The 27,235-nt window shown below is 40.2% G+C and overlaps 1 long non-coding RNA gene across 1 annotated transcript; it reads right to left on the reverse strand.

Moving 5' to 3' along the window:
* Positions 1-4,989: 4,989 nt before the first annotated feature.
* LOC141583903 (uncharacterized) lies at positions 4,990-24,710 on the reverse strand. The gene is made up of 3 exons (XR_012516742.1): positions 24,653-24,710; positions 9,569-9,672; positions 4,990-5,202 (listed from the first exon to the last, which is right to left on the reverse strand). It is a non-coding gene; the product is annotated as an uncharacterized LOC141583903 (long non-coding RNA).
* Positions 24,711-27,235: the final 2,525 nt, after the last annotated feature.

Raw genomic sequence — 27,235 nt, forward strand, 5'->3', positions numbered from 1 at the left:
GGGGCTGAGGCAGGAGAATTGCCTGAACCCAGGAGGCGGAGGTTGCGGTGAGCCGAGATGGCGCCATTGCACTCCAGCCTGGGTAACAAGAGTGAAACTTCGCCTCAAAAAAAAAAAAAAAAAAAAAAATACATTAGACAGTAGGCTGGGTGCAGTGGCTCACTCCCGCAATCTCAGCACTTTGAGAGGCTGAAGTAGCACGATCACTTGAGGCCTAGAATTTGAGGTCAGTTTGGACAACATAGTAAGACCTTGTCTCTATTTTAAAAAATAAACAAACAAGCAAACAAACAATTTGAAAGTCTCTCTGAGTCATCTCTGGCTCAGGAGGCTGCCCCAAAAGCAACAACAAGAAACACATTGCATTGGCAATGTTACTCATACCTATAATCCCAGCACTTTAGGGGGCTGAGGCAGGAGGATTGCTTGAGGCTAGGAGTTTGAGACCAGACTAGGCAACATAGCAAGACCCCCATATCTATGAAAAATATAAAATTAGCTGGGCATGGTGGCTTGTGCTTGTGGTCTCAGCTAGAAACTGAGGCAGGAGGATCACTTGAGCCTTGGAGGTTGAGGTTGCAGTGAGTTGTGATTGTGCCGTTGCCTTCCAGCTTGGGCAACAGAAAAACACACTGTCTCAAAAAAACAAAAAAAGAGTAAGAAAAGAAATGAATTAGGAATACCTCTTGAGGGCACCCTTAATTTCAGTGAGAATATGAAGATCCTAGGTTGACAGAAATTAGAGTACTTAATCACTAAGGCAAATTGGCGTGATTACCATAATTATAGACAGTAAATTGCTGGCCATTAGTCCACATAACTACTTGATCTGAGCTGACCATGATGAACCACATTATCAATCAGAGCACCAAGTTAGTCATGCCCAGTAGTAGTCCACTATCAAAAGGAAGTGGTATATGTGGAACTGGGCTGGAGAATATCTAGAGGCACAAGAAGGGTACATGTATATATGATTCATATTCTGAGTGCACTACTTCTGCCACATTGCCATTTTTCTCTCAACTTCATTTATGACCTCATGATAAGTTACCTATTACCTATATCTCTGACCTTGGTTAACAGATGAGTCAACATAATTTGCTGGCACCAGGTGAAAGTAGACTACACCTTCTTACAAATCTAATCAGGGTTAGCTCTTAAGGACCATGAAAAATTAATTCCTCTTGATAGGTAGAATTTTGAGTATTCCAGATAATTTTCCGGTTATTACGAAAACCATTGCTTGAGTCAAGAGTCTATGCTCATTTATGGTCACTGGCTAGTGGAACTAGACAGAGGAAGATTAGAGTCTTAGAAATAAGAAATTTGAAAAGTAAAATACAAGGATAGATATCTTCCTATGGATCCAGAATATGAGAATATTGTCCCAAATGAAAGCTCATCAAAAAGCCTTTACCATGGAGGAAGCTTTTAGTAATTAGAGAGGCGTCATTTAGCCTCTATCCATTACCACACCATTGTTTTCTTAATAGGCTCATTAAAAATCGCCAATCTTGCAGGGATGGAGGCCATGCATGGACTCAACAATTTTTATTCCTGAAGGCTAATATGGTTACCACCAATGCTGAATGGTAACCTTGCCAACAGTAGGAACTTATCATGAATCTTTTATGTGACATCTCCATTAGTTTTCTATTGCTGCACACAAATTATCACAAAATTAGCTGTTGGTAACAAAACACATTTATTATTTCACAGTTTCCACATGTCACAAGTCTGGACATGGCTAGCTGAGTTCTTTGCCAAGTTTATTTTAAGATGCTGGCCATTGTGGCATTCTTGTCTGGAGGCTCTATTAGGGAAGAATCTATTTCTAAGTTAATTCATAGTTTTGGGCTATATGATTCAAGGTCCTGACTTTTTGCTAGCTTTCATCTGGAGGCTGCCCACAGCTCCTTGACTTGGTCTTTTTGAACATGGCTGCTTACTTCATTTAACCCACAAGCCAAGCTGGCTTTATGGGCACACATCCTATGTTTTTCGCTCTGTGCTTAGAAGGCCCCACCCACACTTGGCTTAAGGCTATTCTGTAGCTGTTTTGAAATTCTTGGTAATTTTTTTTTTTTTTTTTTTTGAGACGGAGTTTCGCTCTTGTTACCCAGGCTGGAGTGCAATGGCGTGATCTCGGCTCACCGCAACCTCTGCCTCCTGGGTTCAGGCAATTCTCCTGCCTTAGCCTCCTGAGTAGCTGGGATTACAGGCAGGCGCCACCATGCCTAGCTAATTTTTTTGTATTTTTAGTAGAGATGGGGTTTCACTATACTGACCAGGATGGTCTTGATCTCTTGACCTCGTGATCCACCTGCCTCGGCCTCCCAAAGTGCTGGGATTACAGGCGTGAGCCACTGCGCCTGGCCTGAAATTCTTGGTAATTTTTGAAAAAGGAGCCCCACATTTTGCTTTTGAAGTGGGCCCCCAAAATTATGTAGCTAGTCTAATCTGCAAGGAGAGTTCTAGCTCCAGTCTGCTAAGATGGAGACTTCGGTAACATAATGTAATCACAAGAATTACATCCATCATCTTTGCCATACAATGTAATCATAAGAGTGATATCACCTTTGCTACTGTCTACTGGTTAGACGCAAGTAACAGATCCCTACCATACTCGAGGGAAGGGGATTATAGGAGGGTGTTAATACCAGTAGGTGAGACTTGTAAGGGCCACTCCTAGGTCTTTCTGCCACAACACAATAAACTGGACTAGGACAAGTGGAGAGCAGGTACCTAGAAAGGATTTCAGTTGGATTTCTCTGCCTGCCATACTTTTGTTTGCAGCACTATTTCTTGGAATTTTTGAGTATCTTATTCACAGTTATTGTATCCCACACAGCATTGCCTCCAAGTAATTATTTCAGAGTTTCGAATGGATTCGTTACCACTTGCTTCATAGATTGTCAAAATGTTGTACTGAAGACTAGCACCCATAGTGCCTGGCAGGAAAGCAATATCTTGGGAGGTCAGGATGTTGTCTTGCAAAATGCATTATATGCTCTGAACTAGTAATCAGTACATGGGCTATTTTTCTCATAAACAGAATGTGTAGATTTGAGAAACAGTGACTGTAAGTGGTGGCTCATAAAACTACACCAAATGCCTACTTATAAATTTTTTTGCATCATGTCTTCAGAACATGAGTTTACTGGTTCAGAAATCTTAATGTCTAAAAGATACTACTTAATATCTAAAAGAGATTTCCTGGAACCACCAGGAGACACAAGCAAAGTTCAATTGTATTGACAGTAGCCACTGTCAACTAGCTGTTTTGAACAATTGATGCCACTGGACAAACCAGACAAAAAGGGAATTCTGGTGTTGGCAAAGGTGATTAATTCCATCCATGAAGAGCAATAGGCTTGTGGCTACTCAGTGATGGCAAAGAAAAATATGGATAAAATCCTTCATTATTTATAGTACTTATGATTCTTGTTTATTTTTCTTTTTAGATGTTATTGTCTGAGTGCACTGGTACGTTACTGCAAATCAGTGGCTATAATGGGCATCTGTGTATTATGACTCTAAAGAGAATATTTCTAGGATTTTATCATTACAAAAGATGTTTGTGGAAGGTTTTTTTTTTTTTTTTTTAAATGTGAATTAACCCCATTTTCTTCTTTTCCTTTCTTTTTTTTAAAAAAAGAAAAAAAAACCTCCAACTTTTGTTTCAGGGTCTATAAGCCCATTTTCTTCTGTTCTTGGTTTGCTATTTTTTTTTTTTTTTAAAAAAAAACCTCATTAATGTGTTGCATTTTTTTCTAACATATTTTTTATTAAATAAAATAATTGTGTTATTCATTTAATTTACAAATGTGGTGAATCACATCATTTGGTTTTCTGTGTTTCAGACATTTTTGAGTTTCTGAAATAAAATCTACTTGATCCCCTCTATGTTTATCTCTCCCATGCTGGATTTGATTCATTAATATTTTATTTAGGTTATTAAATCTGTATTTATAAGTGACATTCACACACCATTTTCCATTGTGTGTTTCCATTTCCATTTTCTTGTATTATCCTTTTATTATCCTTATCTTGTATTATCCTTAGTTTCAATTTCAAAGTAAATTGGGTAGTATGTTAGTGAGGGTTCAGTTTAAGATAACAGATTCTATCCTGGAAAAAAGGTTTTATCCTGTAAGGTGCTAAATGGATTACTTACAGACATGTTTTGAGAACTGAAGCAAGAGACTTACTTGCATTTACAGGAACTATGACCAAATCCATATAGCAGAACTGAGCCCTCAGGGAAGATACTGCGTGTTCTAATCAAGAATTTGAAACATTATGAAGCTGCTATCTCTTCCATGATCAGGAAGCCACTGAATCAGTAAGTCCAAGTTAGAATACAGAAGCTGCTCTAGCTGGTAGCTTAAGAATCATATCACCTCTGCTAATCAGGAAGGTATCTGCCATCAGGACGCAGATACCCAGTTACTGATCAGGAATGACAGCGTGTCACCAGCCCCTGCAGCAAAATGGATGCCCTACATTCTAAACCTCTTCCCATTTGATTCACTTCCATATTAAAGTTTCAAAAGGGTAAAGTTTGATAGCAGAGCTCAAATCACATAAGGTATCTGACAAAAGAGATTCTGGGAAATACAACGTTTTCTATGGCTTCTCTGACTGCTCTAAGGAGCTGGAATAAGTACTGTATGAGCCAATTAGCACTGATGTCTGTAGGTCTCTTCCATAATTTCTTTCTCACTTTTCTTTTCCTTCCTTCCTTCCTTCTTTCCTTCCTTCCTTCCTTCCTTCCTTCCTTCCTTCCTTCCTTCCCTCTCTCACTCCCTCCCTCCTTCTCTTTCTTCCTTCCTTCCCTCCCTCCTCTTCCTTCCTTCTTTTTTCTTTTTCTTTTCTTTCTTTCTCTTTCTCTTTTTTCTCTCTCTTTCTCTCTCCTTTTCCTCCCCCTCCCTCCCTCCCTTCCTTTCTTCCTTCCTTCTCTTTCTTTTCTCTCCTTTTTATCTCCATTCTTTCTCATTTACCACTTTATTTTAAAGGATATTTCAAAGGATACAGTTAGAGACCTGTAGGGCGAGGTAGGCGGGAAGGGGTATGGAGCTTTTGTGCTTTCCCTAGGTGCGCCATCCTACAGGAACTTCTACATGTTCAGCTATCCGGAAGCTCTCTGAGCCCTGTCCTCTTGGGTGTTTATGGAGGCATCATGACATCGGCATTTTTCTTCTGCAGGGTATAGAGTGGAATCCTCTCATGAGGGACCATTAGAGTGAGAGGTGGGTAGAAAAAGGTCAGAGGCCTGCGCCTGAGGCCTAACATACTCAACATTATAACAAAAGACGAACAAGGGCTATGAGCCAGGAACCATGGACAAAAATCATTATATACCATAACACCTTAGCCACCCCCAGGATTTTGAGTAGAGAACCTTTATATCTATCTATCTATCGATCTATCTATCTATCTATCTATCTGTCTGTCTGTCTGTCTGTCTATCTATCTATCTATCTATCTCCACACACATGGCAATGTGGTTTGCTGCCTCCATCCCCCCATCACCTACATCTGGCATTTCTCTCCATGTTATCCCTCCCCGACCTCCCGGCTCCCCCGCTGTCCCTCCCTTGGCACCCCCCACAACAGACCCCAGTGTGTGATGCTCCCCTCCCTGTGTCCCTGTGTTCTCATTGTTCAACACCCACCTGTGGGTGAGAACATGCAGTGTTTGATTTTCTGTTCTTGTGTCAGTTTGCTGAGAATGATGGTTGACACAGAAGCCATCTGGGACCAAATGTGTGTTTTTTTTTTTCCCCACATACCAAGTAGCAGACACGAGCTGGGTATCCTCTAATTCAGTTCTGACACTCTTTACCCAGAGATAATGTTAGATCCAACAGGTTGAGGCCTCAGTCTCCAAGACTGCCCTCTACCCACCAGTCCCAAGTCCCAGCCTATGGAACTTCTGACTCACTGGCTTCAAGTTGGGGTTCCTATGACCCCCTCATTGGGTTTGATGAACTTGCTGAAGCAGCTCACAGAACTCAGGAAAACACTATGGGTACCAGTTTATTGTAAAGGATATTGCAAAGGATGTTGATGAAGAAAGCTGTAGGGTGAGGTGTGGGGGAAGGAAGGTATGAGCCACCCTCCAGGAACCTCCATGTGGTCAGCTATCTGGAAGCTCCCTCATTTTCCATTACCTGAAGAAACTTGTATGAGATAGAAATTATCTATTTCTTGAAGGTTTTGTGAAAGTGTACTTGTACATTTTTGTCCAGGAGAATTTTTTAAACGTACCAACTAAATTTATTTTATTTATGAGAAAGGTGGTAAGAGAAGTCATATGTGTATTAACCTGTAAATGAATAAAATGTCTTTGGAAGTATTCATGAGTTAATGAAAACATTGGGATACCTTTGAGAGAGATACTGGGTGGTTGGAGGACAGATGGGCAAGAGTTTTTAGTATATGCACTTGGAGTTCTTTAAATTTAGACCCATGTGAATGTACCCTCTATTGAAATTAACAAAATAAAGTATGTAAAAATGAAAAGAATGGACTAAAATTTACACTATTATTTTATGATTTTAAGGATTTTCTTATTATTTCTGCTTAGACTCCTTAGATTCCTGTTTTCATTCCTAATATTGCTTTTTTTTTTTTAGACAGAGTGTCACCCTCCAACCTCAGCCTCCCAGGTTCAAGCAATCTTTCTGCCTCAGCCTCCCTAGTAGCTAGGATTGCAGGCATGCACCAGCATGCCTGGCTAATTTTTGTATGTTTTAGTAGAGATAGGGTTCCACCATGTTGGCCAGGCTGATCTCAAACTCCTGAACTCAGGTGATCTGCCCGCCTTGGCCTCCCAAAGTGCTGGGATTACAGGCATAAGCCACTGTGCCTGGCCCTAATATTGCTTATTTTTGTGACTTCTTTATTTCATCAATTTTTGCCTTGATTGCTAACAGCTTATTTATTTTGTTAACCTTTTCAAACACTAGCTGTCAGATTCTGTATTCTTTTCTATTGCTTATTTGCTATTTCTTTAGTTTCTGGGCGTAGGTTTATTATCTCCCTGCTACTTTCTTGAGTTTTCTCACTCTAATTTCTATGCTTACTTAAATGCATTTCTCCTTCCCCTACCTCATACTCTCCTTAAATGTAGTTAAGACTTTAAAGTTCCCTCTAGATCAGGGGTCCCAGTACTGGTCCATGATCTGTTAGGAACCAGATCTCACAAGGAGGTGAGTGGAAGGCAAGTGAGTGAAGTTTCATCTGTATTCACGCTGCTCCCCATCGCTTGCATTACCACCTGAGCTCCACCTCCTGTCTTATCAGTGGCAGCATTAAATTCTCATAGGAGTGCAAACCCTATTGTGAACTGTGCATGCGAGGGATTTAGGTTGCATGCTTCTTATAAGAATCTAATGCTGGATGATCTGTCACTGTCTCCCATGACCTCCGGATGGGACTGCCTAGTTGCAGGAAAACAAGCTCAGGGCTCTTATTGATTCCACATTATGATGAATTGTATACTTATTTCATTATATATTATAATGTAATAATAATAGAAATAAAGTGCACAATAAATGTAATGTGCTTGAATCATTCCCAAATCACACTGCCCATCCTGGTCCATAAAAAACTTGTCTTCCACAAAACCAGTTCCTGGTTCCAAAAACGTTGAGGACCGCTACTCTAGATATACTCTGAGTCCACCCCCAACCCCCAGGTTTTTAGTGCACAATATTATTTTTAACTGTCATTTTTATTGTTCATTTTAACAAGTTAAAAATTCTGTTGTTTATATAAATTAATCATTTATTAACCTCACACTCTAACAAACTGAGCTAACCAACCATATAAGTTAGTCTTTCAAAATTAGAATACTGTAGATATTGTATATTATTTATAAACCACATTATTAAATAAAACAATAGATACATTATTCTGATGTGGGAAACAAGGTGAAATTAGTCTAAGTATTTTGATACCTCAGGTAAGTTTCTCAGCTTAGAAAAATGATACAAAACAAAAACTTTTATAAAACTTAAGCTGTCTTTGCAGTTATGTCACAAAATATCTTTAGTCTATAATTTTTTTTAAGGTCAGAGATGTGATGGTTCAGAGTTTTGTCTCATTCCTAGATTCTTCTTTTTGCAGTCTTTCCCTCTCTTCAGGTTCTTTAAGCTCACCATAGCAAAGGGAACCTGAAAGTAAGCTTTTTGTCTATGGCAGTAACTTATTCCTATGAACTTATGTTAATTTAATATCATCAAGGTAACCTTTGCAGCAGTTTTACTACTGTGTATACTTTTGTTTGTTCACTAACTCTCTTGTTTTTGAAACCAATCATGTCTTAAATACATTTCTGAGGAGCAGCTACATGAGGCTTTACTAGCAGGTGTCCCCAAATTACGGCCCACGGGCCGCATGCGGCCCCCTGAGGCCATTTATCCGGCACCCTGCTGCACTTCAGGAAGGGGCACCTCTTTCATTGGTGGTCAGTGAGAGAAGCACAGTATGTGGTGGCCCTCCAACGGTCTGAGGGACAGTGAGCTGGCCCCCTGTGTAAAAAGTCTGGGGACGCCTGCTTTAGAGACTTGCAGTTTTCACATTTATGTCTGACCTAAGACTTTGTCTCAGCATCACCACGTGCCTCTGTGCTTCTGTGTGCAAAGTAAAATGTTCCTGAATGACCATCACATATATGTTTATTATGGCTTTTTAAGATATAATTCACATGTCATTTGATTTACCCACTTAAAGTGTACAATTCAAGAGTTTTTAGTATATTCACAGAGTTATGCACCCATTAACACAATTTTAATACATTGCATTACCCCTTGCAAAAAACCTACATTCCTTAGCCATCACCCAACAATCTTCTTTTCCTCACTAGCATCAGGCAACTGCCAATCTACTTTCCGTAATTTTCCCATCCTTGAAAATTCTTATAAATGGAATAATGGAATATGTGGTCCTTTGTGCTAGATTTTTCACTTAACATTTTTTTCAAGGTTTATGCATGTAGTGGCATGTATAACTACTTCATTTCTTTTTATTATTAAACAATATTTCATTACATAAATATACTACATTTTGTTTATCCATTCATCAATTGATGGACACTTGGGTGGTTTCTCCTTTTTGCTATTATGAGTAATGCTGCTATGAAGATGTGTGTGCGTTTTTATGTAGATACATTTTTATTTTCCTTGGGCATATATCTAATTGCTGAATCATGTGGTAACTCTGTTTAACACTTTGAAGAACTGTCAGACTATTTTTCCAAAGTGGCCATCACCATTTTACAGGCCCATGAGCAATGAATGAGAATTTGAATATCTCCACATTCTTGCTAACATTTGTTATTGTCTGTCTTTTTTAAGGGAGTCATCTTAGTGGTTGTGAAATGACATCTGGTGGTTTTGATTTTAATTTCTCTTGTGGCTAATCATCTTTTGATCATCTTTTCATGTTCTTATTGACTATTTGTATATTATTTTTAGAGAACTATCTATTCATGTCCTTTGCTCATTTTTAATTTAGGATACTGTATTAGACCATTTTCATGCTGCTGATAAAGACATACCTGAGATTGGGAAGGAAAAGAGGTTTAATTTGATTTACAGTTCCCCATGGCTGGGGAGGCCTCAGAATCATGATGGGAGGTGAAAGTCACTTCTTACATGGCAGCTGCAAGAGAAAAATGACAACGATGCAAAAGCAGAAAACCATTAGATCTCATGAGACTTAGTCACTATCACGAGAACAGTATGGGGAAAACTGACCCCATGATTTGAATTATGTCCTACTGGGTGCCTCCCACAGCATGTGGGAATTATGGGAGTACAATTCAAGATGAGACTTGGGTGGGGACACAGAGCCAAACCATATCATCCCACTCCTGGCCCCTCCAAATCTCATGTCCTCACATTTCAGAACCAATCACGCATTCCCAACACTCCCAAAAGTCTTAACTAATTTCTGCATTAACCCAAAAGTCCACAGTACAAAGTCTTATCTGACGCAAGGCAAGTTCCTTCTGCCTGTGAGCCTGTAAAATCAAAAGTAAGCTAGTTACTTCCTAGATATAATGGAGGTACAGGTATTGAGTAAATACAACTGTTTCCAATGGGAGAAAATTGGCCAAAACAAAGGGGTTACAGGGCCCATGCAAGTCTGAAATCCAGCAGGGCAGTCAAATTTTAAAGCTCCAAAATGATCTCTTTTGACTCCAAGTCTTACATCCAGATCACACTGATGCAAGAGGTCCAATTCCATACAGAGAGCCAACCCTACATTTTACCTTCTGCACTGCCCTAGCAAAAGTTCTCCCTGAGAGCCCTGTCCCTGCATCAAATTTCTGCCAGAGCATTCAGGCGTTTCTATACATCTTCTGAAATCTAGGCGGAGGTCCCAAACCCCAAACTCTTGACTTCTGTGCACCTGCAGGATCAACAGCATATAGAGGCTGCCAACATTTGCGGATTTCACCCTCTGAAGCCATGGCCTGAGCTCTATGTTGGTCCCTTTCAGCCATGGCTGGAGAAACTGGGACACAGGACACCAAGTCCCTAAACTGCACATAGCACAGGGACCCTAGGCCCTGCCCATGATACCATTTTTTCCTCCTAAACCTCCGGGTCTGTGATGGGAGGGGCTGCTGCAAATGTCTCTGACATGCCCTGGAGACATTTCCATTGTCTTGAGGATTAACATTTGGCTTCTAATTACTTATGCAAATTTCTGCACCTGGCTTGAATTTCTCCTCAGAAAATGGAATTTTCTTTTCTATCATATTGCCAAGCTGCAAATTTTACACTCTCCCTTTTAAAACTGATGATTATTATTTTTTTTGCTCTTGTTGCCCAGGCTGGAGTACAATGGCATGATCTTGGCTCATTGCAATGTCTGCCTCTCAGGTTCAAGTGATTCTCCAGCCTCAGCCTCCCGAGCAGCTGAGATTATGGGCATGCACCACCATTCCTGGCTAATGTTGTATTTTTACTAGAGACAGGTTTTCTCGATGTTAGTCAGGCTGATCTTGAACTCCTGACCTCAGATGATCTGCCCACCTCAGCCTCCTATCCTGGGATTACAGGTGTGAGCCACTGTGCCTGGTCAAAAGAGAGTGTTTTTAATACCATCCAACTCACCTCTTGAATGCTTTGCTGCTTAGAAATTTCTTTTGTCAGATACCCTAAACCATCTGTCTCAAGTTCAAAGTCCCACAAATCTCTAGGATGGGCAAAATTCCACTAGTCTCTTTGCTAAAACATGGTAAGAGTCACCTTTGCTCCAGTTTCCAGCAAGTTCCTCATTTCCATCTGAGACCAACTCAGCCTGGAAATCATTGTTTATATCACTATCAGCATTTCTATCAAAGCCATTCAACAAATCTCTAGGAGTTCCAAACTTTCCCACATTTTTCTGTTTTCTGAGTCCTTCAAACTTTTCTAGCTTCTGCTTGCTACCCAGTGCCAAAGTCACTTCCACATTTTCAGGTATCTTTTCAGCAACACCACACTCTACTGGTACCAATTTATTATATTAGTCCATAGTCATGCTACTGATAAGACATATCTGAGACTTCAAAGAAAAAGAGGTTTAATTGGACTCCATGTGGCTACGGAGGCCTCAGAGTCATTGTGGGAGGAGAAAAGCACTTCTTACATGATTGCGGCAAGAGAAAAATGATGAAGACGCAAAACCAGAAACACTTGATAAAACCATCAGATCTCATGAGACCAGTATGGGATAAACTGCCCCCGTGATTCAAATTATCTTCTACAGAGTCCGTTCCACAACATGTGGGAATTATGAGAGTACAATTCAAGGTGAGATTTGGGTGGGGACACAGAGCCAAACCTTATCAGCTATTTATCTTTTTATTGTTGATTTGTAATATTTCTTTTTATATTCTAGATACAAGTCCCATATCAATAGAAGACTTGCAAAAATGCTCTTCTATTCTGTAGGTTGACTTCTCACTTTCTCAATGGTACCCTTTAGAGCATGAAAGTTTTTAATTTTGGTAAAGTCTACTTTATCTGCTTACTCTTTTGTTGCTGTGATTTGGTGTCTTTTATAAGAAACCATTGTATAACCCAAAGTCATAAAGAATTTTGCCTATATTTTCTTCTAAGAGATTGACCACTTTTGTTCTTATATTTAGGTCTTTTATCCATTTTGGTTTAATTTTGGTATACGGTGTGAGGTAAAGGTCCAATTTTATTATTTTTGCATGTGGCTATCCAATTGCCCCAGCACAATTTGGTAATAAGACTATTATTTTCTTTTCTTTTTTTTTTTTAAGAAGCAGAGTATTTGTGTTTTAATAAAGTTCCCCAACTTGTTAAAGTAAATAGAAATACACATGCACTACTTATCTTTTTTTAAATTATAACTTCCTTTTTGGACACTGTATATTATTCTCTTGATTATTGTTTTGAACCCATGCCCTTTCTCATACTTGACCAAGATTAATATCTCTCTTTTTTTTTTTATTGTTCTAATCTTTTTATTTTATTTTATTTTATTTTATTGCATTTTAGGTTTCGGGGTACATGTGATGAACATGCAAGATTGTTGCATAGGTACACACATGGCAGTGTGGTTTGCTGCCTTCTGTCCCCTCACCTGTATCTGTCATTTCTCCCCATGCTATCTCTTCCCACTTCCCCACCCCCCGCCCCTCCCCCATTTCCCCCCAACGGACCCCAGTGTGTAGTGCTCTCCTCCCTGTGTCCATGTGTTCTCATTGTTCAACACCTGCCTATGAGTGAGAATATACGGTATTTGATTTTCTGCTCTTGTGTCAGTTTGCTGAGAATGATGGTTTCCAGGTTCATCCATGTTCCTACAAAGGACGTGAACTCATCCTTTTTGATGGCTGCGTAATATTCCATGGTGTATATGTACCACATTTTCCCTATCCAGTCTATCATCGTTGGGCATTTGGGTTGGTTCCAGGTCTTTGCTATTGTAAACAGTGCTGCAATGAACATTCGTGTGCACGTGTCCTTGTAGTAGAATGATTTATAATCCTTTGGATATATACCCAGTAATGGGATTGCTGGGTCAAATGGGATTTCTATTTTTAGGTCCTTGAGGAATCGCCACACTGTCTTCCACAATGGTTGAATTAATTTACATTCCCACCAACAGTGTAGAAGTGTTCCTATTTCTCCACATCCTCTCCAGCATCTGTTGTTTCCAGATTTTTTAATGATCGCCATTCTAACTGGTGTGAGATGGTATCTCAGTGTGGTTTTGATTTGCATTTCTCTGATGACCAGTGATGATGAGCATTTTTTCATATGTTTGTTGGCCTCCTGTATGTCTTCTTTTGTAAAGTATCTGTTCATGTCCTTTGCCCATTTTTGAATGGGCTTGTTTGTTTTTTTCTTGTAGATCTGCTTTAGTTCTTTGTAGATTCTGGATATCAGCCCCTTCTCAGATGGGTAGGCTGCAAAAATTTTTTCCCATTCTGTTGGTTGCCGATTCACTCTACTGACTGTTTCTTTTGCCGTGCAGAAGCTGTGGAGTTTGATTAGGTCCCATTTGTCTATTTTGGCTTTTGTTGCCATTGCTTTTGGCGTTTTGGTCATGAAGTCCTTGCCTACACCTATGTCCTGAATGGTTTTGCCTAGATTTTCCTCTAAGGTTTTTATGGTGTTAAGTCTGATGTTTAAGTCTTTAATCCATCTGGAGTTAATTTTGGTGTAAGGTGTCAGGAAGGGGTCCTGTTTCTGCTTTCTGCACATGGCTAGCCAGTTTTGCCAACACCATTTATTAAACAGGGAGTCCTTTCCCCATTGCTTGTTTTTGTCAGGTTTGTCGAAGATCAGATGGTTGTGGGTATGTTGTATTTCCTGTGAGGCCTCTGTTCTGTTCCATTGGTCTATATCTCTGTTTTGGTACCAGTACCATGCTGTTTTGATTACTGTAGCCTTGTAGTATAGTTTGAAGTCCGGTAGTGTGATGCCTCCTGCTTTGTTCTTTTTGCTTAGAGTTGACTTGGCTATGCGGGCTCTCTTTTGGTTCCATATGAAGTTTAAGGTGTTTTTTTCCAGTTCTGTGAAGAAGGTCATTGGTAGCTTGATGGGAATAGCGTTGAATCTGTAAATTACTTTGGGCAGTATGGCCATTTTCACAATGTTGATTCTTCCTAACCATGAACATGGAATGTTTCTCCATCTGTTTGTATCCTCTCTTATTTCATTGAGCAATGGCTTGTAGTTCTCCTTGAAGAGGTCCTTTGCGTTCCTTGTTAGTTGTATTCCTAGGTACTTTATTCTCTTTGTAGCAATTGTGAATGGCAGTTCATTCTTGATTTGGCTCTCTTGAAGTCTATTACTGGTGTACAGGAATGCTTGTGATTTTTGCACGTTGATTTTGTATCCTGAGACTTTGCTGAAGTTGTTTATCAGTTTCAGGAGATTTTGGGCTGAGATGATGGGGTCTTCCAGATATACAATCATGTCATCTGCAAATAGAGACAATTTGATTTCCTCCTTTCCAATTTGAATACCCTTTATTTCTTTTTCTTGCCTGATTGCTCTGGCTAGAACTTCCAGTACTATATTGAATAGGAGTGGTGAGAGAGGGCATCCTTGTCTAGTGCCAGATTTCAAAGGGAATGCTTCCAGTTTTTGCCCATTCAGTAAAATATTGGCTGTTGGTTTGTCGTAAATAGCTTTTATTGTTTTGAGATACGTTCCATCAATACCTAGTTTATTGAGGGTTTTTAGCATAAAGGGTTGTTGAATTTTGTCAAAAGCCTTCTCTGCATCAATTGAGATAATCATGTGGTTTTTGTCTTTGGTTCTGTTTATGCGGTGAATTACGTTTATGGACTTGCGTATGTTGAACCAGCCTTGCATCCCCGGGATGAATCCTACTTGATCATGGTGGATGAGCTTTTTGATATGCTGTTGCAATCGGTTTGCCAGTATTTTATTGAAGATTTTTGCATCTATGTTCATCATGGATATTGGCCTGAAATTTTCTTTTCTTGTTGAGTCTCTGCCGGGTTTTGGTATCAGGATGATGTTTGTCTCGTAAAATGATGTGGGAAGGATTCCCTCTTTTTGGATTGTCTGGAATAGTTTTAGAAGGAATGGTATCAGCTCCTCTTTGTATGTCTGGTAGAATTCAGCTGTGAACCCATCTGGACCTGGGCTTTTTTTGGGTGGTAGGCTCTTTATTGCTGCCTCGACTTCAGACCATGTTATTGGTCTATTCAGGGTTTCGGCTTCTTCCAGGTTTAGGCTTGGGAGGATGCAGGTGTCCAGGAATTTATCCATTTCTTCCAGGTTTACTAATTTATGTGCATAGAGTTGTTTGTAATAATCTCTGATGATGGTTTGGATTTCTGTGGAATCTGTGGTGATATCCCCTTTATCGTTTTTTATTGCATCAATTTGGTTATTCTCTCTTTTCTTTTTTATTAATCTGGCTAGTGGTCTGTCTATTTTGTTGATCTTTTCAAAAAACCAGCTTCTGGATTTATTGATTTTTTGAAGAGTTTTTTGTGTCTCTATTTCCTTCAGTTCTGCTCTGATCTTAGATATTTCCTGTCTTCTGCTAGGTTTTGAGTTTTTTTGATCTTGCTCCTCTAGCTCTTTCAATTTTGATGATAGGGTGTCAATTTTCGACCTCTCCTTTCTTCTCATGTGGGCACTCATTGCTATATATTTTCCTCTAGAGACTGCTTTAAATGTGTCCCACAGATTCTGGTATGTTGTGTCTTCATTCTCATTGGTTTCTAAGAACATCTTTATTTCTGCCTTCATTTCATTGTTTATCCAGTCAACATTCAAGAGCAAGTTGTTCAGTTTCCATGAAGCTGTGTGATTCTGAGTTAGTTTCTGCATTCTGAGTTCTAACTCGATTGCACTGTGGTCTGATAGACTGTTTGTTATGATTTCTGTTCTTTTGCATTTGCTGAGGAGTGATTTATTGCCAATTATGTGGTCAATTTTAGAGTAGGTGTGATGTGGTGCTGAGAAGAATGTATATTCTGTGGATTTGGGGTGGAGAGTTCTGTAAATGTCTATTAGGTTTGCTTGTTCCAGGTCTGTATTCAGGTCCTGGATATCCTTGTTGATTTTCTGTCTGGATGATCTGTCTAATATTGACAGTGGGGTGTTAAAGTCTCCCACTATTATTGTGTGGGAGTCTAAGTCTCTTTCTAGGTCATTAAGAACTTGCCTTATGTATCTGGGTGCTCCTGTATTGGGTGCGTATATATTTAGGATCGTTAGCTCTTCTTGTTGCAGTGATCCTTTTACCATTATGTAATGTCCTTCTTTGTCTCTCTTGATCTTTGTTGCTTTAAAGTCTATTTTATCAGCGATGAGAATTGCAACTCCTGCCTTTTTTTGCTCTCCATTTGCTTGGTAGATCTTCCTCCATCCCTTTATTTTGAGCCTTTGTGTATCCTTGCATGTAAGATGGGTTTCCTGTATACAGCACACTGATGGGTTTTGGCTTTTTATCCAGTTTGCCAGTCTGTGTCTTTTGATTGGGGCATTTAGTCCATTGACATTTAGGGATAGTATTGTTATGTGTGATTTTGATACTGTCATTTTGATGCTACCTGGCTGTTTTGTTGGTTAGTTGATGCAGATTCTTGATTGTGATGATGCTCTTTTACCATTTGGTGTGTTTTTGGAGTGGCTGGTACTGGTTGTTCCTTTATAAGTGTAGAGCCTCTTTCAGGAGTTCTTGTAGAGCAGGTTTGGTGGTGATGAAATCTCTGAGTGCTTGCTTGTTCACAAAGGATTTTATTTTTCCTTCGCTTATAAAGCTTAGTTTGGCTGGATAGGAGATTCTGGGTTGAAAGTTCTTTTCTTTAAGGATGTTGAATATTGGCCCCCAATCTCTTCTGGCTTGTAGGGTTTCTGCTGAGAGATCTGCTGTGAGTCTAATGGGCTTCCCTTTGTGGGTAACCCGACCTTTCTCTCTGGCTGCCCTTAGCATTTTCTCTTTCATTTCAACCTTGGTGAATCTGACGATTATGTGCCTTGGGGTTGCTCTTCTTGTGGAATATCTTTGCGGTGTTCTCTGTATTTCCTGGATTTGAATATTGGTCTGTCTTGCTAGGTTGGGGAAGTTTTCCTGGATAATATCCTGAAGAGTATTTTCCAGCTTGGGTTCATTCTCTTCATCACATTCAGGTACACCTATCAGACGTAGATTAGGTCTTTTCACATAGTCCCACATTTCTTGAAGATTTTGTTCATTCCTTTTCGTGCTTTTTTCTCTGTTCTTGCCTTCTCTTTTTATTTCATTGAGTTGATCTTCGACCTCTGATATCCTTTCTTCTGCTTGGTCTATTCGGCTGTTGAAGCTTGTGCATGCTTCACGAAGTTCTCGCGTTGCGTTTTTCAGCTCCATCAATTCACTTATACTCCTCTCTATGCTGTCCATTCTCGTCAGCAGTTCGTCCAATCTTTTTTCAAGGTTCCTATTTTCTTTGCGTGCGGTTAGAACATGTTCTTTTAGCTCGCTGTAGTTTCTTACTACCCACCTTCTGAAGTCTGATTCTGTCATTTCATCACTCTCCTTCTCCATCCAGTCTGGTTCCCTTGCTGGTGAGGAGTTGTGATCCCTTTTAGGAGGAGAGGTGTTCTGGTTTCGGGAGTTTTCATCCTTTTTACGCTGGTTTCTTCCCATTTTTGTGGGTTTATCCACCTGTTGTCTGTCTCTGTCCCAGGGAGTTGGAGCTTTATGAGTTTCCGTTGCACTACTGCCTTTTTTGAGTTTTCTTTCAGGTCTGACCCGCCCAGCTAGCAGCACGCCTAGCCACTGCCTGCCCGCAGGGGCTTTGCTGAGCTGCTGTGGGCTCCGCCCAGCTGCCCTGAGCTCTTCCCTGTAGTCCTTTTTATATGGGCGTAGTTAGAACTGTCTCGGCAATGGTGGCCCCACCTCTGTTATGGCGGACTCTCTCTGTTGTGGGAGGTTGCCTCGGCAACGGCGGGTTGCCTCGGCAACGGGGGCCTGCCTCTGTAGCGGTGGAGAGTTTCAGTAATGGCGGAAGCCCCTCCCCCACCGAGCTTGGCCGTCCAGGTTCAGCTGTGCTTGGTTTGAAGGGCTCAACCCAGAGGGTTTCCAATTACTGTTTTTGTTTTCGTTGTTGTTGGGGGTGGAAGGCTGGGACCAACCGAGCCTGATCACCTGGCTCACTGACTCAGAGTCTTTTCTTTTAAGTTGAATGACCCCGAGTTCCGGTCGCTTGTTGAAAAGGCGCCGGGATCTCCCGTACTGCGACTCACGGAGTTGGCTCGAACTGCGGTGCCAGCTCCTGGCGGATTTTTTGCCTAGGAATCTCCTGGCCTGACTCGCTATTTCAGATGAATGGCCCACTCTGCCGTCTCAGGGCTCTGCTCGCCAGCTAAGAGGGCTCCCAGACCAGTGGCTTTTGTACGGAGAACCGCAGCAACAGGGAGTGGTCACAGCAGCCACGCAGGCGGAATCAGCCCCACAGGGGCCAAAACAGCCACACCGGCTGGGACTGCGACACTGGCGACCCCTCTGCCTGGGTATCTCCTGGTCTGTGGGCAATAAGAGTTCGTCTGGAAATGCGGCGTCCACTCACCCTCTGCACTTTCACTGGGAGCTGAAGTCCTGAGCTGTTCTTAGGTGGCCATCTTCCCAGCATTCTTTTTCATAAGACTATTATTTTCATAATTGAATGGTCTTAGCACCTTTGCTGAAAATTAGGTGAACATAGATGTATGGATTTTGTTTTTTACATTTTTTAGAAATGGGATCTTACTCTGTTGCCTAGGACAGAGTGCAATTACATAATCACAGCTCACTGCAACCTCAAACTCTTGGGTTCAAGACATCTTCTCACCTCGACCTCCCAAAGTGCTGGAATTACAGTCATGAGTCACTGTGCCCATCCCGGACTATGAATTCTATTAAACCAATGTGTTGCCTATTTTTATGCCAATACCACATTATCTTGGTTACTATAATTTTTGATTTTTAAAAATATTTTAAGTTCTGGGATATAAGTGCAGATGGTGCTAATTTGTTACATAGGTAACATGGTACACATGCCATGGTGATTTGCTGCACCCATCAATCTGTCATCTACATTAGGTATTTCTCCTAATGCTATCCCTCCCCTACCCTCTCCACCCTCCAACAGGCCCTGGTGTGTGGTGTTCCCCTCCCTGTGTCCACGTGTTCTCATTGTTCAACTCTCACTTGTGAGTGGGAATATGTGGTGTTTGGTTTTCTGTTCTTGTGTTAGTTTGCTGAGAATGATGGTTTCCAGCTTCATCTATGTCCCTGCAAAGGACATGAACACATCCTTTTATATAGCTGCATAGTATTCCATGGTGTATATGTGCCACATTTTCTTTGTTCACTCTATCGCCAATGGGCATTTGGGTTGGTTCCAAGTCTTTGTTATGTAAACAGTGCTGCAATAAACATGTGTGCGCATGTGTCTTTATAGTAGAATGATTTAAAATCCTTTGGGATTGCTGGGTCAAATGTTATTTCTTGTCCTAGATCCTTGAGGAATTGCCACGCTGTCTTCCACAATGGTTGAACTAATTTACACTCCCACCAACAGTGTAAAAGCATTCTTAGTTCTCCACAACTTCTCCAGCATCTGTTGTTTCCTGACTTTTTAATCATTGCCATTCTAACTGGCATGAGATGGTATGTCATTGTGGTTTTGATTTGCATTTCTCTAATCACCAGTGATTATGAACTTTTTAAAATGTTTGTTGGCCACATAAATGTCTTCTTTTGAGAAATGCCTGTTGATATTTTTCTCCTACATTTTAATAGGGTTGTTTTTTTTCTTGTAAATTTGTTTAAGTTCCTTTTAGATTCTGGATATTAGCCCTTTGTCAGATGAATAGATTGCAAAAATTTTCTCCCAGTTCGTAGGTTGTTCACTCCGATGATAGTTTCTTTTGCTGTGCAGAAGTTCTTTAGTCTAATTAGATACGATTGTGTCAATTTTGGCTTTTGTTGCCACTGCTTTTGGCTTTTGTTACTCGTCTATTCAGGGATTTGACTTCCTGGTTTAGTCTTGGGAGGGTGTATGTGTCCGGGAATGTATCCATTTCTCTTAGATTTTCTAGTTTATTTGCAGAGAGGTGTTTAGAGTATTCTCTGATGGTAGTTTGTATTTTTGTGGGGTCAGTGGTGATATCTTCTTTATCATTTTTTATTGTGTCTATCTGATTCTTCTCTGTTTTCTTCTTTATTAGTCTGGCTAGCTGTCTATCTATTTTGTTGATCTTTTCAAAAAACCAGCTCCTGTATTCATTGATTTTTTGAAGGGTTTTTCATGTCTCTATCTCCTTCAGTTCTGTTCTAATCTATTTCTTGTCTTCTGCTAGCTTTTGAATTTGTTTGCTCTTGCTTCTCTAGTTTGTTTAATTGTGCTGTGTGGCATCGATTTTAGATCTTTCCCATTCTTGCTGTCACTTTCAGGTACACCAGTCAAACCTAGGTTTGGTCTTTTCCCATAGTCCCATATTTCTTGGGGCTTTGTTTATTCCTTTTCATTCTTTTTTCTCTAATCGTATCTTCATGCTTTATTTCATTAAGTTGATCTGCAATCTCTGATATCCTTTCTTCTACTTGATCGATTTGGCTGTTGATACTTATGTATGCTTCATGAAGTTCTCGTGCTGTGTTTTTCAGCTCCATCAGGTCATTTATGTTGTTTTCTAACCTGGTTTTTCTAGTTAGCAATTCCTCTAACTTTTTTTTCAAGGTTGTTAGCTTCCTTGCCTTGGGTTAGAACACACTCCTTTAGCTTAGAGGACTTTGTTATTACCCACCTATTGAAACCTACTTCTGTCAATTCATGAAACTCATTCCCCATCCAGTTTTGTTCCCTTTCTGGCAAGCAGTTGTGATCCTTTGGAGGAGAAGAGGTATTCTGGTTTTGGAATTTTCAGCCTTTTTGTGCTAGGTTTTCCTTGTCTTAGTGGATTTATCTACCTTTGGTCTTTGATGTTGGTGACTTTCAGATGGAAAGGTTATGTGGATATCCTTTTTGTTGATGTTGATTATATTCCTTTCTGTTAGTTTTCCTTCTAACAGTCAAGGCCCTCTGTTGCAGGTCTGCTGGAGGTCCATGTCAGACCCTGTTTACCTGGGTTTCACCAGCAAAAATTGCTGCCTGTTTTTTCCTCTGGAAGCTCATCCCAGAGGGGCACCTGCCAGATGCTAGCCGGAGCTCTCCTGTATGAGCTGTCTGTTGACCCCTGCTGGGAGGAGGCACGTGGGTCATGGACCCAATTGAGGACGCAGTCTGTCCCTTAGCAGAACTTGAGTGCTGTGCTGAGACGTATGCTGCTCTCTTCAGAGCTGGTAGGCAGGAATGTTTAAATCTGCCAAAGCTGTACCCACAGCTGCACCTTCCCCTAGGTGCTCTGTCCCAGGGAGATGGGAGTTTTATATATAAGTCCCTGACCGGGGCTGCCACCTTTCTTTGAGAAATGCCCTGCCTAGAGAAGAGGAATCTAGAGAGGCAGTCTGGTTACAGAAACTCTGTGGTGCTGTGGTGGGTTCTGCCCAGTTCAAACTTCCCAGAAGCTTTGTTTAAGCTGTGAGGGGAAAACCACCTACTCAAAAACCCAGGGCCCTGGAGTTGTAGACCCCCAAGGGAATCTCCTAGTCTTTGGGTTGCGAAGACTGGGAAAAGCATAGTATCTGGGCCAGACTGCATTGTTCCTCATAGCACAGTCCCCTATGGCTTTTCTTGGCTAGGGGAGGGAGTTCCTGGATCCCCTATGCTTCCTGGGTGAGGTTATGCCCCAGCTTGCTTCCACTCACACTCTGTGGGCTGCATTCACTGTCTAACCAGTCTTAATGAGATGAGCTGGGTAACTCACTTGGAAATGCAGAATCACCCGCCTTCTGCGTTGATCTTGCTGGAAGCTGCAGACCAGAGCTGTTCCTAGTTTGCCATCTTGCCAGCCACCCTTGTTACTGTAGTTTTGCAGTAAGTTTTTAATGATCAACTTTTAAAAAAATTTGTGTCAGTTTTGACATTTGCATATAATTTGTTTGGATTCTACTTAAGAGGTGGTTGTATTAATATATGTTTATGATTTGGAATGCTATGGTTAGAAACAATAAAGCATAATAGTTTGGGGTACAAGTGCTGAGTCCAAGAGACCTGGATTTGAAATGACTGTACCTCTTACTAGCTGTTTGAACTTCTGTAATCCTCTCTGAGCTTCAGTTTCCCATCTTGAAATGGGAATAATAATACATTAATGGATTTTTCCATTTTCGTTGCATGTTCATCATGTGTGCTCAGTAGCATTTTTAGTGGTAGTATGTTGGCTTCTACTCTAAGAAAATAGTAATAAGCTTCTACTTATTTAGAGCTCATTTTGCAATAAATATGAGAAAAAAGTAAAGCCTGAAAAATAGAAAAGTAAGACAAAACTCCCTGTGATGTGGTGTAGGGAGGAGGAGGCAGAAAGAATCTATGCATGGTCCTTCTCCAGGAATTTAAGAAAACTTTTTTCTCCAATAATTCTTTTAAAATAGTTTAAATAGTTGTTCAGCTTGCAAAGCCTTGCAGAAATCAAGGAATGTACTTTCAAAGAACTCCTTGGAATTGTTTCAAAAACCTTATTGACTGTGGGCCTCTATAAGACAGAACAGGGTAAATTTACATTTAACTGACTTTTAGCTCCTAGATCATAATTTTAGTTGCATTGAAAACATTTCTTAAAGCATACATCTGTTAAAAACAAAAATAAATAGCAAGAGTTCAGAGGACATAAGCTAAGCATTTTCCAGCTTGTAGCAACCAATATACTAATCTTAGGCATTAGCACTATTGCTGTATTGAAAAAAGGGTGTGGACTCCCTTTTTGTTATATTTGGAAAAATATTTGTTAACAGTTTTCTACTCCATGCTACCCCTGGGAGGAAGCTTCGGAGGCCTTGGAGCAGCTCTAGCTGAAGCGAAAACAAAGCACGTTGAGAATTGTGAACAGCCAGTGATGCAACACAAGGTGGTGCTCTTGTCCCAGTGAGTGCTGCAGAGCCTTGCTAGGGTGTTAGACAAAGGATGTACAACTCCAAAAGATATGGTTCGTATAAACACCAGTGGAGATCTGCCGGACAGACCAAACAGCTGACTGGGGGACACAAAGCCATAGGTGGCTTTTCTTAGAATGCATACTGGCATAATAATGCAGGGATGCAAAAAGCAGCACAGCAACAATCTAAGAAAGAAAAGAACTAGCGTCTGTGCTTTATATATTACTTACCCTTATTATTCATTTTAGTCTTAATAACTAAATAACTAAACAATCATCTTTACACTACTGTGTCATACACACGCCTAAAACAAATGTTAGATGATGATATTTTTATGTAAAAATAATAGCTTCCCATGGTCTTCATGATAAAATCCTGCTTTGTCTCCTGGCAAATTTCACCCCTTCTTTAGGACTGAAATGTCTGAAGTTCCTGAAATGCATCCTGCTGTCTTGTCTCTGCAATTTTGTACATGCTGGTGTTCTACCTGGAACTTTCTTTCTCCTTTCATCTTCTTGGACAATGTCTCTTTCTTCTTTCTGAGTTAACACAGTTATCACCTCCTCCTAGGCCTTCCTTAATTACCTCCACGTAACAGGAACATGCAGATTAAAGTTATTAATAGTATATGTGATGTACTTAATAGATGTATTCACTTAAAAAATGATAACTATTGTTTTAGTACAAGTCCAGTAGTTTTAGTCTATGTACATATCAATCATTTTTATATATTTATTTATGAGTATTTACTATTTTCTGGTTCTGTCTTTTAGTTGCTTGTGTCTTTATTGTTATATAATAACTGGATTGTCATTTCATATTTCAGTGTAAAATCTTACTTTTTATGCAAGTATAAGATGGTATTTTCTGTTTTGTTTACAGTATTCTTCCTGATTAGTTAATTGAATAAGCAGTTTCTCAGTACTCATGTACAAGGTGCTGTTCTAAGCGTTGAAAGTATAGGATATAAAAATGGATAGAATAATGGAGGCATTTATGATCTACTGATTCTTACTATTTATTGTTCTTAAAATTTTTAAGATTAAATTGCATCATTTCTATGGATCGAAAACTGATAATAATAATGTTTTTCCTGGTTTATAGCTTTTCTCTGCTATGAAACAGCTGGTTTTATGCTGTTTTCTAACTATAGTTTATATTATTCATTTTCAAAAGCATTCACCCTTGCCCATAGTAAAACTCTTAGCACATTTCTGCTAACGAACACTGCCTTAAAAGATCCTCTTGATATTCATTATTATATCTTCGGATTAAAAAAACACTAGAGGATTCTACTGTCAACTGTAAAATCTGCCCCCTTTTCAAGATCTTATTCAGAATTGTGAACAAAGATGTTTTAATAGTTAGAGTTCTGGCAAGATTCGGAAGGCCCATTTGAACTAGGCAATTTGAGAAGAGTACTGTTCACAAACATGCAGGAAGAATTTAGAAAACCAAACTATGCCAGCGCTAGCAAGATGGAGAGATGGTATTATTTCTAGGCCTGAAGAAGCAAGGGGAGGGAGCAGGAGTGGGTGGCTGTTTGGAAATGACTGCCCAACCAGAACTGTAGCTTCCCAATGACCCAGAAGGTAGGGAGCAAGGAAATTAATATTCTTACCTCATTCTTCTATCAACCTCAATCCGCCACCAGGCTTCCCACTGACAGAACCTCATGGAACACAGAGGGCAAAAAATTCAATAGACACAGTCCGTGCAGGTCAGCTTCCTGTAGCACAGACGAGGGTGGAGAGGGTGTGGTGTGGATCCAAAAAAGTGAATAAAAGAAACTCAGCATAGGCCTTAAGTTGTTAATAAAGTGGAAGATCAAGCTACTGATAATTTTTAAATTAAAAGAAATATGAATTTATCCCTACACATTTTTGTCATGTCTACAAATAAATGCCATTTTTTAATGAAAAAAATATATTTTCTCCCTATTTTTTTCTTCAATTCATTCAGATAATATTTATTGAATCCTTCTTTGAGCAAATGTTAGAGATACAGAGATAAAGACACAGTGCATAGTCTCAAGGGTCACACCATCAAACAAATCATCACCTTATGGAGTACTGTAAGAATGGTGATTTCCTCTGAGGCCTCTGTTCTGTTCCATTGGTCTATATCTCTGTTTTGGTACCAGTACCATGCTGTTTTGATTACTGTAGCCCTGTAGTATAGTTTGAAGTCCAGTAGTGTGATGCCTCCTGCTTTGTTCTTTTTGCTTAGAATTGACTTGGCTATGTGGGATCTCTTTTGGTTCCATATGAAGTTTAAGGTGTTTTTTTCCAGTTCTGTGAAGAAGGTCATTGGTAGCTTGATGGGAATAGCGTTGAATCTGTAAATTACTTTGGGCAGTATGGCCATTTTCACGATGTTGATTCTTCCTAACCATGAACATGGAACGTTTCTCCATCTGTTTGTGTCCTCTCTTATTTCGTTGAGCAATGGCTTGTAGTTCTCCTTGAAGAGGTCCTTTACGTTCCTTGTTAGTTGTATTCCTAGGTATTTTATTCTCTTTGTAGCAATTGTGAATGGCAGTTCGTTCTTGATTTGGCTCTCTTTAAGTCTGTTACTGGTGTATAGGAATGCTTGTGATTTTTGCACGTTGATTTTGTATCCTGAGACTTTGCTGAAGTTGTTTATCAGTTTCAGGAGATTTTGGACTGAGATGATGGGGTCTTCCAGATATACAATCATGTCATCTGCAAATAGAGACAATTTGATTTCCTCCTTTCCAATTTGGATACCCTTTATTTCTTTTTCTTGCCTGATTGCTCTGGCTAGAACTTCCAGTACTATATTGAATAGGAGTGGTGAGAAAGGATTCCCTGTTTAATAAATGGTGTTGGCAAAACTGGCTAGCCATGTGCAGAAAGCAGAAACAGGACCCCTTCCTGACACCTTGCACCAAAATTAACTCCAGATGGATTAAAGACTTAAACATCAGACCTAACACCATAAAAACCCTAGGAGAAAATCTAGGCAAAACCATTCAGGACATAGGCATAGGCAAGGACTTCATGACCAAAATGCCAAAAGCAATGGCAACAAAAGCCAAAATAGACAAGTGGGACTTAATCAAACTCCACAGCTTCTGCACGGCAAAAGAAACAGTCAGTAGAGTGAATCGGCAACCAACAAAATGGGAAAAAATTTTTGCAGTCTACCCATCTGACAAAGGGCTGATGTCCAGAATTTATAAAGAACTAAAACAGATCTACAAGAAAAAAAACAAACAAGCCCATTCAAAAATGGGCGAAGGATATGAACAGATACTTTACAAAAGAAGACATACATGAGGCCAACAAACATATGAAAAAATGCTCATCATCACTGATCATCAGAGAAATGCAAATCAAAACCACTTTGAGATACCATCTCACACCAGTTAGAATGGCGATCATTAAAAAATCTGGAAACAACAGATGCTGGAGAGGATGTGGAGAAAGAGGAACACTTTTACACTCTTGGTGGGAATGTAAATTAATTCAACCATTGTGGAAGACAGTGTGGCGATTCCTCAAGGACCTAAAAATAGAAATCCCATTTGACCCAGCAATCCCATTACTGGGTATATATCCAAAGGATTATAAATCATTCTACTATAAGGACACGTGCACATGAATGTTCATTGCAGCACTGTTTACGATAGCAAAGACCTGGAACCAACCCAAATGCCCAACGATGATAGACTGGATAGGGAAAATGTGGTACATATACACCATGGAATATTGCACAGCCATCAAAAACGGTGAGTTCACGTCCTTTGTAGGGACATGGATGAACCTGGAAACCATCATTCTCAGCAAACTGACACAAGAGCAGAAAATCAAACACCGCATGTTCTCACTCATAGGTGGGTGTTGAACAATGAGAACACATGGACACAGGGAGGGGAGCACTACACACTGGGGTCCATTGTGGGGAAATGGGGGAGGAATCGGGGAGGGACGGGGGGGTGGGGATGTGGGAAGAGATAGCATGGGGAGAAATGACAGATACAGGTGAGGGGACGGAAGGCAGCAAACACACTGACATGTGTGTACCTATGCAACAATATTGCATCTTCTTCACATGTACCCCAAAACCTAAAATGCAATTAAAAAAAATAAATAAATAAATAAAAAATAATGGTGAATTCGGGGGAAGTGCAGGGGACAACGGGAGCTCACAGACGGGATGGCTACTTCACATTATAGAC

The sequence above is a fragment of the Saimiri boliviensis genome, chromosome 3, assembly GCF_048565385.1.
Source record: "Saimiri boliviensis isolate mSaiBol1 chromosome 3, mSaiBol1.pri, whole genome shotgun sequence".
Classification (NCBI taxonomy): Eukaryota; Metazoa; Chordata; class Mammalia; order Primates; family Cebidae; genus Saimiri; species Saimiri boliviensis.